Source organism: Synchiropus splendidus, chromosome 4, assembly GCF_027744825.2.
Source record: "Synchiropus splendidus isolate RoL2022-P1 chromosome 4, RoL_Sspl_1.0, whole genome shotgun sequence".
Taxonomy (NCBI): Eukaryota; Metazoa; Chordata; class Actinopteri; order Syngnathiformes; family Callionymidae; genus Synchiropus; species Synchiropus splendidus.
In genome coordinates this window covers 33732270-33749485 of record NC_071337.1, presented here as the reverse complement: position 1 = coordinate 33749485, position 17216 = coordinate 33732270, and positions in this window count along the sequence as shown.

Here is a 17216-nt window from a genome sequence, read left to right as displayed (position 1 = left end):
CAATTAGTAAAATCACGACCTCTAGTGGCCGCCGTCGTTAAAGCACATAACAGTTAGTAAAATCACGACCTCTAGTGGCCGCCGTCGTTAAAGCACATTACAATTAGTAAAATCACGACCTCTAGTGGCCGCCGTCGTTAAAGCACATTACAATTAGTAAAATCACGACCTCTAGTGGCCGCCGTCGTTAAAGCACTACAATTAGTAAAATCCCGACCTCTAGTGGCCGCCGTCGTTAAAGCACATTACAGTGAGTAAAATCACGACCTCTAGTGGCCGCCGTCGTTAAAGCACATTACAATTAGTAAAATCACGACCTCTAGTGGCCGCCGTCGTTAAAGCACATTACAGTTAGTAAAATCACGACCTCTAGAGGTCGCCATCGTTAAAGCATAGTGTGAAATAGTAATCACGACCTCTAGTGTCCGTCGTCGTTAAAGCATAGTAGTAAAATCACAATGACGCTTAGCAGCAACAGTTACTCAAACACCTTCAATAGTAAAATGACACCGTCTAAAAGCACATAGCCGGAACATAGACAAACCGCATTACAGATAAAACACACACACACGCACAAACACACGCACGGACGCACGTACGCGCACACACACACACACACACACAAGTATTTCTTTCTTTTTGTTTTGGTATCCGGGGCGATGTCCGCGGCTTGTCTGTGGTTGCTGGCTGTGCTGATGGTGTCGGCGACGGTGGCTGTGGAGGTGCGGATAGCCCAGATGCCGACGTCGAGTCTTCAGCAGGGAACGGTCCGGATAGTAGATCCAGAGGTACTGAGGAAACCGGCGTCGATGTCTCCCACAAAGGCCAAGACCCAGAGGGGAGAGCTGAAACAGAATACCGACAACAATACAAATGTAAATACAATCTAGAAGCAAGACCTCGGATAGCAGTTAATATGATATTAATATAAACAGAGTGTAAATGCAGGGATCTACTAAGGATCAACATTTAAAGCGTAAAAACAAATAGTAAATCACTAGTGTATACTGTCATTAAACCACATTACAATTAGTAAAATCACGACCTCTAGTGGACGCCGTCGTTTAACCACATTACAGTTAGTAAAATCACGACCTCTAGTGGCCGCCGTCATTAAAGCACATTACAATTAGTAAAATCACGACCTCTAGCGGCCGCCGTCGTTAAACCACATAACAGTTAGTAAAATCACCACCTCTAGTGGCCGCCGTCGTTAAAGCACATTACAATTAGTAAAATTACGACCTCTAGTGGCCGCCGTCGTTAAAGCACATTACAGTTAGTAAAATCACGACCTCTAGCGGCCGCCGTCGTTAAAGCACATTACAGTTAGTAAAATCACGTCCTCTAGCGGCCGCTGTCGTTAAAGCACATTACAGTTAGTAAAATCACGACCTCTAGCGTCCGCCGTCGTTAAAGCACATTACAATTAGTAAAATCACGTCCTCTAGTGGCCGCCCTCGTTAAAGCACATTACAGTTAGTAAAATCACGACCTCTAGTGGCCGCCGTCGTTAAAGCACATTACAGTTAGTAAAATCACGACCTCTAGTGGCCGCCGTCGTTAAAGCACATTACAATTAGTAAAATCACGACCTCTAGCGGCCGCCGTCGTTAAAGCACATTACAATTAGTAAAATCACGACCTCTAGTGGCCGCCGTCGTTAAAGCACATTACAGTTAGTAAAATCACGACCTCTAGTGGCCGCCGTCGTTAAAGCACATTACAGTTAGTAAAATCACGACCTCTAGTGGCCGCCGTCGTTAAAGCACATTACAATTAGTAAAATCACGACCTCTAGCGGCCGCCGTCGTTAAAGCATAGTATTAAAATCACAATGACGCTTAGCAGCAACAGTTACTCAAACACCTTCAATAGTAAAATGACACCGTCTAAAAGCACATAGCCGGAACATAGACAAACCGCATTACAGATAAAACACACACACACGCACACACACACGCACGCACGCACGTACGCGCACACACACACACACACACACACACACACACACACACACACACACACACAATAGCGAACATACAACCATTCAACTGATACTGAACGGTAGAGATGTGTTGAAAAAAATTGAGATTCGTATCTTACCAAACGTTGGTGTTGGTGTTGGTGTTGAAGCGACAGGTAGAAGGTGTGGCGTGCTCGTTGTCTTTGTATCTGTTTTCATGTGAAAAAATAAATAAATAAATACAGCAGTGAAACGTAAACTATCACTCCAAAATGTTTTTTCCCACCTCCTATCAGCTGAGGCGTCTGGTGAGTTAAAGAATCAACGAGCGGGTGCCCTACTCCTTCGACCTCTGACTGATCGTCTGTTTTCATACGCACAGGCGTTGAATAAAACAAAAAACATAGGTAGTTAAATATAAAATACATCGACAGACTGTGCTTAAAATACTTTTTTTTTATTGAACTGAATGCTTTGCTCTCACCGTTGAACAGTTGGAGCGACCCGTTCAATGAATGATCAGCATCCACAGGGTCCGGATGACTTCCCGGTCGTGTGTGAATTCCGGGTTCCGGGTGATCTTTTCATGCACACACACACACACACACACACACACACACACACACACACACACACACACACACACACACACACACACACATACGCATGTATATACACTTAATCAATACCGCTATTCTTTACCTAGTTATCGTAATTATGATTAGAATCGCTGTCTCCTTCTCACCAATGACTCGCGCCGGTCCTGTCTTCCGTGCCGAATTATACCGTCGCTTACGGCTCAGAGAGCGTTGGTTACTCCCCTTCGCTCGATTTCCTGTACTCTGCCCCGGACGAACTCGTCCTCGCTGTCGATTATTATAATACACGGCGTGTTCTGAGCCTCGGTGCCGCTGTCTTGAAGACTCGCTCTCGGAGTCACAGCCGACAGATCCGCACGGGCATCTCCGTCTTCAAAAGTTACACGCATTAACCGCTCAAGCTCCTCAGCGCCGATCAGCGTCTCCGGGAAGTTATTCGCGGAGGCGATAATATCTGAAAAATAGAAGTGCGGCTGTTGTAACACATAATAGAGATATTAACAACGAATTATAAAATAATTCAATATTTTTACCAGTATCACTCTGCGTTAAATGAACATCACACAGATGAGTGACGACGTCTGTCAATAAAAAGAGACATGGTACGTGATAAACATGGCGTAACGTTTTTATTATACTTATATATGTAAATGTAAATACATAGATACACATATATGTATATACTTATATGTATACTGTATAGATACAGATAGATGGATAGATAAACAGATAAATATTCACCTACGACGTGCAGAGGAAGAGGCATCCATGGGTAGTCTGGAGTCCTTTTGGAAAGGAGGATGAAGTTCTGGAAGGTCTGGTCAGCAGCGAAGGTTACCCCGGAACTGATGTAAAATGTGGTCTGAATCGGGTCACCTATATACTCCGTCCGTGTGGGTAGGTCCTAGGTGACGTCTTTGTTGATTTGGATCGGGTCACCCACTCTGCCATTGTCGCCAATTAAAGACAGATGTATAAATATTCTAAAGGTGTTTCCAGATGTGGTGGAGACAGCACAAGATCTGGAATTTGACCCATGACGACCTGGACCATAAGAAGACCAGGATCAATGTCTGCTAGGTAGCTCAGAGGTATGAACCGCGGTGACGTAAAACAAATAATCAGATGGAGAACGGACATGGTGACAGAAGCAGGATGCCAAAAAAAGAATGGCTTGGGTCATCCGCTCTGCCATTGTCGCCAATTAAAGACAGATGTATAAATATTCGAAAGGTGTTTCCAGATGTGGTGGAGACGGCACAAGATCTGGAATTTGACCCATGACGACCTGGACCGTAAGAAGACCAGGATCAATCAGTGGAGACTGCAACTCCAAAATGAACTGAAATGTGTAATAAAAGGGGTCAGGGCCTGAGATAGTCTTTGTCACTCTACACGATCGGAGCTGAGGCAAAGCCAGGTGTAGTTGCGGGCCCAGAGCTCTGTTAGGGTAATTAGACGCCTCTGTCAGGGTGTAAATTCTTTTGGATTTTAAGTTGGGGTGTTTTTGGTTGTCATTCTCACGAGAAAACGAACACGTGGAAGGTACAGAAGTGTATTTCCTACAGCCTAAACAATCTTGTCTGAAGACAATGAGGTCCGCCTTCAGACTGTCTCTTTTGAAGATTCAACCGTCCAGGAAAGAACTCGCGTCTCCGCAGCAAATTAACTGGTTATCACAGACTCTAAAAATGCATCGTTTCAAACTCACACAGGGTGTAAAATTAAATAGACTGATTCAACAGAAACTCATATGAGTTGAATAGCTGTGTTATTTGAACTAATGCTGAAAACTAAAGTATTTCTTTCTTTTGTTTTATCCTTGTTCACTCAACCTTATTTTCTGAAAACTAAAAGTATTTCTTTCTTTTGTTTTATCCTTGTTCACTCAACCTTATTTTCTGAAAACTAAAAGTATTTCTTTCTTTTGTTCTATTCAGAAAACTAAAAGTATTTCTCAAACAAGTACAAATTATCTGTTTAAACGCATTTTGAAAAAATGGTGCATGAGTTGGGTAGCTGTGTCGTTTGAACTATTAGTGAAGACTAAAAAGTGTTTTCTTTCTACTGTTTTATCTTGAAGAAATATTTCAAGAATGAAAAACTTCTTCATAAGATGTTAAATAACTTCTAAAATGTTTAAACCCGAAATAATATTGTAGCTACTAACGTGTTTTGATTATTTAGCCTACAATGCAGAAACAGTTCAAACATTGACTAATGCTGAAAACGAAAAGTATTTCTTTCTTTTTGTTTTGGTATCCGGGGCGATGTCCGCGGCTTGTCTGTGGTTGCTGGCGGTGCTGATGGTGTCGGCGACGGTGGCTGTGGAGGTGCGGATAGCCCACATGCCGACGTCGAGTCTTCAGCAGGGAACGGTCCGGATAGTAGATCCAGAGGTACTGAGGAAACCGGCGTCGATGTCTCCCACAAAGGCCAAGACCCAGAGGGGAGAGCTGAAACAGAATACCGACAACAACACAAATGTAAATACAATCTAGAAGCAAGACCTCGGATAGCAGTTAATATGATATTAATATAAACAGAGTGTAAATGTAGGGATCTACTAAGGATCAACATTTAAAGCGTAAAAACAAATAGTAAATCACTAGTGTATACTCTCATTAAACCACTTTACAATAAGTAAAATCACGACCTCTAGTGGACGCCGTCGTTAAACCACATTACAGTTAGTAAAATCAGGACCTCTAGCGGCCGCCGTCGTTAAACCACATTACAGTTAGTAAAATCACGACCTCTAGTGGACGCCGTCGTTAAACCACATTACAATTAGTAAAATCACGACCTCTAGTGGTCGCCGTCGTTAAAGCACATTACAGTTAGTAAAATCACGACCTCTAGTGGCCGCCGCCGTTAAAGCACATTACAATTAGTAAAATCACGACCTCTAGTGGCCGCCGTCGTTAAAGCACATTACAGTTAGTAAAATCACCACCTCTAGCGGCCGCCGTCGTTAAAGCACATTACAGTTAGTAAAATCACGACCTCTAGTGGCCGCCGTCGTTAAAGCATAGTGTAAAATAGTAATCCCGACCTCTAGTGGTCGCCATCGTTAAAGCATAGTGTGAAATAGTAATCTCGACCTCACGTGGCCGCCGTCGTTAAAGCATAGTGTGAAATAGTAATCGCGACCTCTAGTGTCCGCCGTCGTTAAAGCATAGTAGTAAAATCACAATGACGCTTAGCAGCAACAGTTACTCAAACACCTTCAATAGTAAAATGACACCGTCTAAAAGCACATAGCCGGAACATAGACAAACCGCATTACAGATAAAACACACACGCACGCACGCACGTACGCGCACACACACACACACACACACACACACAATAGCGAACATACAACCATTCAACTGATACTGAACGGTAGAGATGTGTTGAAAAAAATTGAGATTCGTATCCTCCCAAACGTTGGTGTTGGTGTTGGTGTCGAAGCGACAGGTAGAAGGTGTGGCGTGCTCGTTGTCTTTGTATCTGTTTTCATGTGAAAAAATAAATAAATAAATACAGCAGTGAAACGTAAACTATCACTCCAAAATGTTTTTTCCCACCTCCTATCAGCTGAGGCGTCTGGTGAGTTAAAGAATCAACGAGCGGGTGCCCTACTCCTTCGACCTCTGACTGATCGTCTGTTTTCATACGCACAGGCGTTGAATAAAACAAAAAACATAGGTAGTTAAATATAAAATACATCGACAGACTGTGGTTAAAATACTTTTTTTTTATTGAACTGAATGTTTTGCTCTCACCGTTGAACAGTTGGAGCGTCCCGTTCAATGAATGATCAGCATCCACAGGGTCCGGATGACTTCCCGGTCGTGTCTGATTTCCGGGTTCCGGGTGACCTTTTCATGCACACACACACACACACACACACACACACACACACACACACACACACACACACACACACACACACACACACACACACACACACACACATACGCATGTATATACACTTAATCAATACCGCTATTCTTTACCTAGTTATCGTAATTATGATTAGAATCGCTGTCTCCTTCTCACCAATGACTCGCGCCGGTCCTGTCTTCCGTGCCGAATTAACCGTCGCTTACGGCTCAGAGAGCGTTGGTTACTCCCCTTCGATCGATTTCCTGTACTCGGCCCCGGACGAACTCGTCCTCGCTGTCGATTATTATAATACACGGCGTGTTCTGAGCCTCGGTGCCGCTGACTTGAAGACTCGCTCTCAGATTCACAGCCGACAGATCCGCACGGGCATCTCCGTCTTCAAAAGTTACACGCATTAACCGCTCAAGCTCCTCAGCGCCGATCAGCGTCTCCGGGAAGTTATTCGCGGAGGCGATAATATCTGAAAAATAGAAGTGCGGCTGTTGTAACACATAATAGAGATATTAACAACGAATTATAAAATAATTCAATATTTTTACCAGTATCACTCTGCGTTAAATGAACGTCACACAGATGAGTGACGACGTCTGTCAATGAAAAGAGACATGGTACGTGATAAACATGGCGTAACGTTTTTATTATACTTATATATGTAAATGTAAATACATAGATACACATATATGTATATACTTATATGTATACTGTATAGATATAGATAGATGGATAGATAGATAAATATTCACCTACGACGTGCAGAGGAAGAGGCATCCATGGGTAGTCTGGAGTCCTTTTGGAAAGGAGGATGAAGTTCTGGAAGGTCTGGTCAACAGCGAAGGTTACCCCGGAACTGATGTAAAATGTGGTATCTTTCGGTGTCTGAGAAAGAGTCAGGCATAATGCCTGTTGTCACACCGCTGTTTACCCCTTTTTTAAGTATTTCCTGAGTAAGTAAAATTGCATCGTTTAAAACTCACACAGGGTGTAAAATTAAATAGACTGATTCAACAGAAACTCATATGAGTTGAATAGCTGTGTTATTTGAACTAATGCTGAAAACTAAAGTATTTCTTTCTTTTGTTTTATCCTTGTTCACTCAACCTTATTTTCTGAAAACTAAAAGTATTTCTTTCTTTTGTTTTATCCTTGTTCACTCAACCTTATTTTCTGAAAACTAAAAGTATTTCTTTCTTTTGTTCTATTCTGAAAACTAAAAGTATTTCTCAAACAAGTACAAATTATCTGTTTAAACGCATTTTGAAAAATGGTGCATGAGTTGGGTAGCTGCGTCGTTTGAACTATTAGTGAAGACTAAGAAGTGTTTTCTTTCTACTGTTTTATCTTTAAGAAATATTTCAAGAATGAAAAACTTCTTCATAAGATGTTAAATAACTTCTAAAATGTTTAAACCCGAAATAATATTGTAGCTACTAATGTGTTTTGATTATTTAGCCTGCAATGCAGAAACAGTTCAAACATTGACTAATGCTGAAAACTAAAAGTATTTCTTTCTTTTTGTTTTACCCCTTTTTTTTACCCACACCCCTAAGGTAATCCTCCCGGTGTCTCATCACACACCCACCCTCCCGCTGACCCTGCCTGACCCTTGCGTCTGTGAGGATGTAGCTGACCCCCACCCCCTGCATCACACAAGGGTGAAGCTACCCCTTGGACCTTCATTATTTTAATTTCCTGTTGATATAAAAATGGGGAGGGTAATTATTTTAATTTCTTTTTGATATAAAAAGGGGTGGGGTTTATTACTTCCGGAAGGGGAGGGTTTTATTACTCCCGGGGGACCATCTATCATACAGATTTGACATATAGTGGTCTCCTTCATCTCTCTGTCTATTTATAGAATCCCAAATCAAAAAATGCAGAGGAAAACATGAACTCAGCGGCAGATGGTTCCTGTGAGCATGTTTACAAATCAGGTTTCAGCACAGTCTGAGGTGCAAGAGAGACAAGGTTTCCCACCTCCCTGCCTGTTACCATCTGCAGCTCTCTGTACTCTCTGGGCACCGAGCGAGCAACACGCGCCAAAACTGCACACATTAAAAACGCAGCTCAAGATTGCATGACGCTTATTGACTCAGTGCTTGAAACAGACCCAACTCAAAGGAGGTTTCAGAACACAGTGATGGGCCCTGGTATGTTGTGTTTCATTTGAACGAAACAGTAAATAGAGCCGTGCTTGTTGTTCAGTATAAAATAAGGAAAGACAGTCCCCACGAAGTGGATTCAAGATCATTGCCATTGCAATCACACACACAGTCAAAGAGCCTCTGGGAGGAGGAAATGCTTTTCTGCGAGATTTCACTAAATAGCTTCACGATTGCTTTCATTGCTACTTCCTGCCACTGCATATGTTTGATTTCCCTTAAGTTTCTCAGATAAATGTCTCATAAATGTCACAAGATGCAGATTAGTCAATTCAGTCAATAGAAGCTGTGAAATCCTACAGTATATTAACTTCCTGTCCACTTTTCCATGACCACCTGAACTTACTCCCAGGTTGTCCCACGACTTTTGACTTCCATACTTAGCAAAGATGACCACACAAAAATGCTACGCTGATTCGACATTAGCATCATGAATAATAACCGTTTTATAGCACAGTACCCTTGTAATGCTCTTTCGTGGCAACAGCTCTTACACTTCTGTGTTCTCATAACTACGATCTACATATGTCTGTTATTAGCATTATCATTAGCATTTATAAACAGAATGTATAAACAAGGAAACCAAAGGGAAAATGTAAATTATGCACTAATAAAACATGTTTTTTGATTATACATTATTACATATACATTATTATTACATATTTAAGTACATTATAACGGGTGATTCTTAATGTTCTGTACGTTATAAATATTGGAGGGTCTTCATAAGAGGTATTATGGAAACCACTTGGGCATTAAGTCTTTAGCAGAGTCACACAGAGCTCATCTCTAGGGTTTAAAGGCATCATGCATAACAATAGTGAATTATTATTCATGTTTTCAGGATATAGGGTCAAAAATGAGAAAAGCATATGTCATCCAATTAAAAGGGGTAGGCTTCAAGAACCTGCACTTTGATTTAAAGAATCTTGTTTTAAATCTCTCTGCATGTGGCTGCACATTTCAATCCTTGATATGTAATGCATATGGCAGAATTGACAATAAATCCTCTACCTTTACCTTCACGCACGACTCTAGTCAAATCTGACCTTCAGAGGTGGAGAAATTTAAAAAGAAAAAAAAAAAAAAAATTGATAAACTACAGCAAGTGATTTTGTTTGGAGTGGGAAGTCTCCTCGGGTCAGCAGATCGTTACTCCATAAGTGTAAATTCAAAACAGTTTTATTATTGAGCCTCTTATATTCATAAAATCTGCTGTCTTACTGATGTTTACCTTAGTCCAAACTGGAAATGTTTTCATGCTCATCCTCTATTAATGCTCCAGTATATTCCTCACTGCCTATGAAAAGACCTACCAATGTCAAGAATCCCAAGGTTACGTTCCATCCTATTAAAGTTTGCTCCCAATTTCAGAAGCGCTGTAAATATAATTCAGCCACTCAGAATTCTGGCCCAAAAAGAGAATCGTGTGTTTCCTCCCTCTTACTTGGAGAAATGCTTGTCACGCTCGTACAATAGTCTCTCAAAACAATATCAAATCATATATTTTGTCTAAAATAAATAAAAAAATAAAAACTTTCACAGGTTTCCTTCTCTACCTCCTGACTCAGCAACAATCTACTCAGCCCTAGAAGAGAATTGTTTCTGAAATATATTAATGAGATTGAGGTCAAAAACGAGAGGAGCATACAACAGGGAATCAGGTTTTCAAATAGATGAAAGTTGGTGGGAGAAAACGGTCACTGAATTTCAGTAAGTTACATCATGCGCATGCCCGATCCTTATTCATTTCAAGGTCATATGTGGGGTCCCCTTCAGCAAAGATAAAAATAAACATTTCAATATTACTATTAATAGCTATGGGAGAAGGAAAACACGCCTAAAATTTCCCTTTATGCCTTTACCATCAATAAAATTTGTCAAACGCCTTGTTTTTCTGCGCTTAAATTGGCCGCAGATACAAGATGGTGACGTGTGATCCAGTTACACCTGATTCAGCTGGACACTGGCAGTGCATCTCCATTCACAGAAACACTGCTGTGACATCAAATATGAGCTGGACAGTGAGGCAGCTGCCAGGACAGCAACTCCAGCTGGACGGGTGAGATGTTTCTCCAAGGAAGTTATCGCTAAATTATTAATTATCCTGGCTCAGCATCGACCAAATGACCAGCTGATGATTGTCTAAATGCATCCACCAGTGCGTATGTTGGATGCGTTTATTCAGCAAGCTACAGTCAAGTTTAAAGGGCGTTTCTTTTCTCTTGTTTTTATTAAATGCAGTAATTTCAAGTGACGGTGCAAGCAAGCCGAGGTCAAGCACCAGCATGTTAGTGACGTGCAGGTGCAAAAGACGATGTGATTCAAATGTTAGGATCAGGACGTTGGTCCTTCAGGGCCATCCATAAAGTATCAACAGGAGTCACAGGTGAAGAAGAAGAAGATTTCGTCCTGGAGTATATTAATTCCGATTGTGGTGTTTTTCGTACTCTGTTAACCATACCGATGGATGCTTGGAGTGAGACAATCCAGGAGATTTCTCCAAAAATCGACGGTCTCTTCTACCATAGCCGCTTATGGAATGATGCCCTTGTGTTTTAGGACCGCCCCACCCTGGACCGCCTACTTGTTGATGGCTGTTATAAAGAGGATTTTTTCCAGAGCAACACCATGCAGACGTACCTGTTGGAACAAGACCGTCCAAGACAACGATGAGGCCAGAAGGTGTTCCGAGACGTATCGTCACTACCTTCCTCGGAGCTGCTACAGGCGGCCCCGGGTACGGGATGAACAACTCCTCGCCGTCACCTCTACATCCTGCGGTAGAACACGTTGCGGCTGACGGTCATAAGTACGAGGGTTCTAACAACGACATGACAGACGGAGCCCGTCCTTCATTGGACGTCAAAGACGACACAGAACGACTCTGTTGCAACTGAAATGCAAGATGTGGATGACGAGGAGGAACCTGTAGGGAAGGCAGCAACCGCCTGCCCCGGGAACGAAACTGTCGACGTGCATCCGCCTGCTTTATCCACTGCTTCTCAAGACCAAGAACCAGCAGCTAATGATGACACGGATGGATGGATAAGCGGTTTCTTCTTGAAAGCTTTAAAGACAGTTGTATTTCATCTACTAGGTAAAACCATATGCAGGTATTGGAGGGAGATCTGCTACGGTTGCCAAGTAGACCATCCCAGCCAACTACAACACAGCTGTCTTGAAGAGATGGAGGATGATTTCTACCGCCTTAATTTCCACCCGTTGATGAAGAGACTCTGTAACAAGAACTTTCTGCCTGCTGTACAACACTACTTGACCCTGAATGACGTACAACCGGGGAAAATGAGAACGAAGGCTACGGCTGAGACAGTCTTGCTCGAAATGAGGTGTCGAAAATCAACTGTCTGGAATGAATACATCAAACATGAGCCTGAGGATCTTCTAATTGAACGTCTGGAATCAGCAAGTAGAATCTGGAATAGAACGCCGGTCCTGGGCGATGTCACAAACACGAGATTCCCTCGTATGTGATGTTTATTTTTTTTTACTCTTTTACTGTCTTTGTATAACATTACGTTTGAATCCTTACATAACCTGTGGAATAAAAAACATTAAGAAGTATATTTGGATCTCAGCTCATTCATTTCTCGTTTAACATGACGGTGAAACACATCATTAAAAGAGTTTATTACAATCCTCTTCACCCCGGGACCTCTGGAGGTGTGAGTCGCCTTCATCCAGGGGTGCAGGTTGAGACTGGAAAACCAGTCAGTTCTAAATCTATTAAAGATTTTTTTATCAAAACAGGATGCCTACACCCTGCATAAACCAGCCAGAGTAAACTTTCCGAGATACAGAGTATTTGTTCACAGGCCTCTTCAACAATTCCAGGCCGACCTATGCGACATGCAGGCGTTGGCTAGATATAACGACGATCAAAATTACTTGTTGACCGTTATAGATGTATTTTCAAAGAGGGCCTATGTACGCGTTTTAAAAAGAAAGACTCCGATCGAGAGAATGAAGGCGTTCAAAACAGTGCTGGAGGAGTGCGGGACGCCTGCAAAGCTACAGACGGATGATGGGAAAGATTTTTTTAACAAGAGTTTCAGGGCTTTGATGGAAAGGAAGGGTATTAATCATTTTTCAACAGCGAGTGACGTTAAGGCCTCTGTGGTTGAGAGATTTAACCTCACACTTAAAAGTCGGATGTGGAGATATTTCACGGCTAAAAACACATTACGTTACATCGAGGTTTTACAGGATCTAGTAAAGAGTTATAATCACAGCTATCACAGTAGTATAAAAATGACACCGATGGAAGTAACTAAAGAAAATACTCTGCAATTTTTACATTAGACCATCGAAAGATCTGCAAAAGGCAAAATTAAAGGAGGGCGATCATGTTAGGATATCAAAACTACGAGGTGTATTTGACAAAAAGTATGAGCAGAGTTTTACAGATGAGATATTTACGATAACTGAATGTATTCATCGCACCCCGCCTGTGTATAAATTGAAAGATTTCGACGGCGAGACCATCCAGGGGTCATTTTATGATCAAGAATTACAAAAAGTACAACTCGTAAAGGATAAAGTATTTCACGTTGAAAAGATTCTCATGGAACGCTGCGTTAAAGGAGAGAGGCAGGTCTTTGTCCAGTGGAAGAACTGGCCTGAAAAATTCAACAGCTGGGTAAAAGCTTCGGATATAAAAAATATATAAGAAGGTCCTTCTTTACACCAGGCATCATATCACCATGTACGACTCAAAGAACGCAGGCTTCTATGTGACTTTACCATCAAACGCCAGCGCAAATGTTTTTAAAGACAACTCCATTGGTACTTTCCGCGTTGATTTAGCACAACATATCGATTTAAACGGAAAATGGGAGGTCGCTTTGACGGAGATTACATACCCTCACACGTGGCATAATATTCCAGAGGATACAGCATCATTTTCCTGGAAACCGAACCATAGAGTACTTGATTCCAACACAAACACGGCTCCCCCTAGAGGATCAGATTCGGAGGCTAACACAACACGACGGTATAAAGATGAATTTCATAGAGCCATGGCTCGTCTTAGGGCTCCAGATCCCGATGCCAGCGCCTCTGCTCAGAGGAAAAAAGACGAATCACGAGGGGTTGATCGACATTTCAAAACGGCGGGAACAGATATTTCCAAACTGAAGTTTAAGGGAGGATATTACAGCTCTATTAATCAGATTACAACCGAGTTGGAGCAAACCTTTAAAAAAACCAATAACGACATACGCTTCCTGTTTAACAGTGCACGGCAAAAAATTGATCTTCAAGGAGACGGGCAGAACCTAGTGCTTTTTAACTCGCCTTTGGCTTACATGCTAGGTGTAGAGCCTGGTAATTGGATACATTTTTGCGACTACAGAGCGCCCCATCCAGTTGATTTAAAAGTGGGGTTTTACCATCTCTACTGTTACAGCGACGTTGTAAGACCGCAGCTTGTAGGGGATGCATATGCACCGCTTTTAAGAACTGTGGAAATCAAGGGTAGCTACTCAGATATAATCACACAACATTTTAACCCTGCTTACTATTTACCGGTGGCCAAGAACCATATTGAAAATATTCAGATACAAATTAAATCGAATCTTAACAAACCCGTCAATTTTACCTTTGGAAAGGTCGTGGTGACTCTATACTTTAGACCTGTTACTTGAGAGGATATTATATAACCCTTGTATCGTCATGTGGAAATTCATTCACCATCACAACGCCGGAGAGAGATAACCAGTCTTTGCAGGCCAAGTCGTAAACAAACACAATGGTTCATGCAGGCTTAAGAGACGACCCTCACAGATTTGTACAATATTATGAAAAACAGGTGGGCGGAGATCTACCCGGTTTCTACGGTGCCCCTGTTATGTACGAACGTGGCATCGGTTCCCTCTTCTCGAAAATGTTTCGGTTTGATTCACCGCTCTTGAAAAGAGGTATTGCCATCGCGAAACAACATCTCAAATCAGCGGTGGGTAACATAGCTACGGATATGTTCACCCGTACCTTGAGAGGAATGAGCGATCAACAGAGACAGAAAGGGTCAGGAGGTACAGGCGTCTTATCGCGGAGGACAAAGAGACGCCCTCCAGGACGATGTGTAACACAGAGCTCTAATAAACGTACAAACAAAAAAAGAAAGAAGTCTGTTGACAGAAGCAAACGGTCCAAGAGGAAGTCCAGAGGGAGCTCTGATATATTTTAAAAAACCTTATATACAGTAACATGGCACTCCTACACCAGAAATCTGCTGAATGCACATTGGCAGAACTGGATTTATTCACGCCCCCGATGACGCAACTTTCCATCAAAGACAAAATTTACACTGAAATTGCACCAGTAGCCGCTATCAGCGAAGGAGGACCTATTGAGTTTTTTATACCGGGAGACGGTGAAAAGTATCTAGACCTAAACGACACCCTTCTACACGTGCGTGCAAGAATTACTAACGCCGATGGCACACCGCTGGCTAACGACGCAGCGGTCGGTCTCATCAATTACCCTCTAAACACAATCTTTGACCAGTGCAATGTGGTTCTGGGCGATCGGATGATTTCACAATCCAGTTCCACACATCCGTACAGAGCTATGATTGAAACACTTCTCAACTTTTCAGGCGACACTCTTAAAACACAGTTTAGCGCCGGTCTTTTTTACCAAGACACAACTGGGTCAGTTGACTCGATCATCACTGTAAACGGTCCCAACGCAGGTCTTAATAAGAGGGCCGAGTTCACGAGCAGATCCAGAGAAGTACATCTTCTCGGTCCTCTCCACGGCGACATATTTTTCTGCGAGAGACTGTTATTAAACTCTGTCGATTTAAGAATTAAACTCACCAGAGCGAATGATGCCTTCTGCCTGACCGGACCCCGCGACTCCACCTTTCGTCTGAAAATCCTCGGCGCCTCTCTGTTTGTGAAGAAAGTCACTGTTTCGCCAGCTGTGAGAATAGGTCATGCAGCGGGTGTGTTAAAAGGAAATGCTCTCTTCCCGCTCTCACGAGTCAATGTAAAAACATACTCCATTCCAGAAAACTCAAGAATATGCACCCAGGAGAATTTATTTCTGGGTTCAATACCTAAATACGTGGTTTTAGGGTTGGTACATCACGAGGCATTTACCGGTAGGAGAGATCTCTCCCCGTTCAATTTTCATCATTACAACACTGAATATCTAGCCCTCTGTCAGGACGGCCAACAGATCCCCGCTAATGCTTTTCAACCTCAGTTTAATAACGGTGTGGCGGTCAGAGAGTTTTATAACATGATTCTAGCTACAGGAAGACATTTGAAGGATCTGCCTCTAAGCACTGACCGCGAAGGTTTTAGCAGCGGTTATTCGTTGTTTGCATTTAATCTCAATCCAGCCGACGACAACTACGCTCTCTCTCCTCTCTCAAATGGGAATTTAAGACTGGAGATGAGATTCAGAGTACCCTTACCGAACACCGTAACACTGATTGTGTACGCTTGTTACGATTCCATTCTGGAGATTGATGCAAAAAGACAAGTGCTGGTGGACTATTATTATAAAAGTTATGGATAGTCTCCAGTTACAGAGGCTGCTGAGAGGTCTCTTGGGCGACACATTTTACGGTGTATGGCCGTCGGACAGGTTGCCTCAATTGACACAACCCCTCAGACTGCCTGCATATTTCATCGTCAACACACATCCGGCACATAAACCAGGAGAGCACTGGTTTTAACTCTCGAAGAAGACGGTAGAACAACTTTCTTTGACTCATTTGGAATGGGACCCTACTTTGCACATTACCCTGAAAATATTTTAAAGTTTCTCAAAAAACATTCAGTCGACATCAAGTACAACAATGGTCAACTACAGCACCCCCTATCGTTTGTATGTGGTCATCACTGCGTCATCTACCTCTGTCATCGCGCTAGAGGGTTGTCTATCGAAGAAGTATTAAGTCTATAAAGCGACGATACCTTAACAAATGACCTCATGGTATACAACTTTGTGAAAGGTCATCAACAATGTCTAAAAAGATGCGCCCACTGTCCGTGGAAACAATAAAACTGTTCTCTTCTGTATTTTAATGACTATTGTAACGTGTGACTAATCTTATTTTGTTTGTACGTGTGTTGAAAAGAAAATCTGTAATCTTATAGTAATTCAATAAAACATTTTATTGATGAAAAGGCAATAACCTTGTACAAGGTAATTATTCATGAAACCCATCGAGGTGTTAGAGACAATTTCTTCCTTTTGGTCGCTACACGCGTCAAGCGTCGTCGAGGTGTCACTTTAGAGTCCGGGAGACCAGCCCTCGGCTATACTTTTCTTTCGTGAGGTAGAATTCGATTTAAGTCTCTGATATTGAGGCCGCGCTTTTCAGGATTGGACAGCAGGGTGAGAGGGATGTTTAGCTTTAATAATGTGACGAGAAACTCGGACCATCCCTCAGGTAATGAAGAACTTGTTTTCTTATACGGTAGGGAAAGGTACTTGAATATATCAATCACATGAGAGCCTTTTACAGCATTTCCTTCATACATAAATTCACCATTCATATTCCAACCGTCGCCGTTTTTGGATATCCTCTGGATAATGTATTCAGCATTTCTTCGAGCT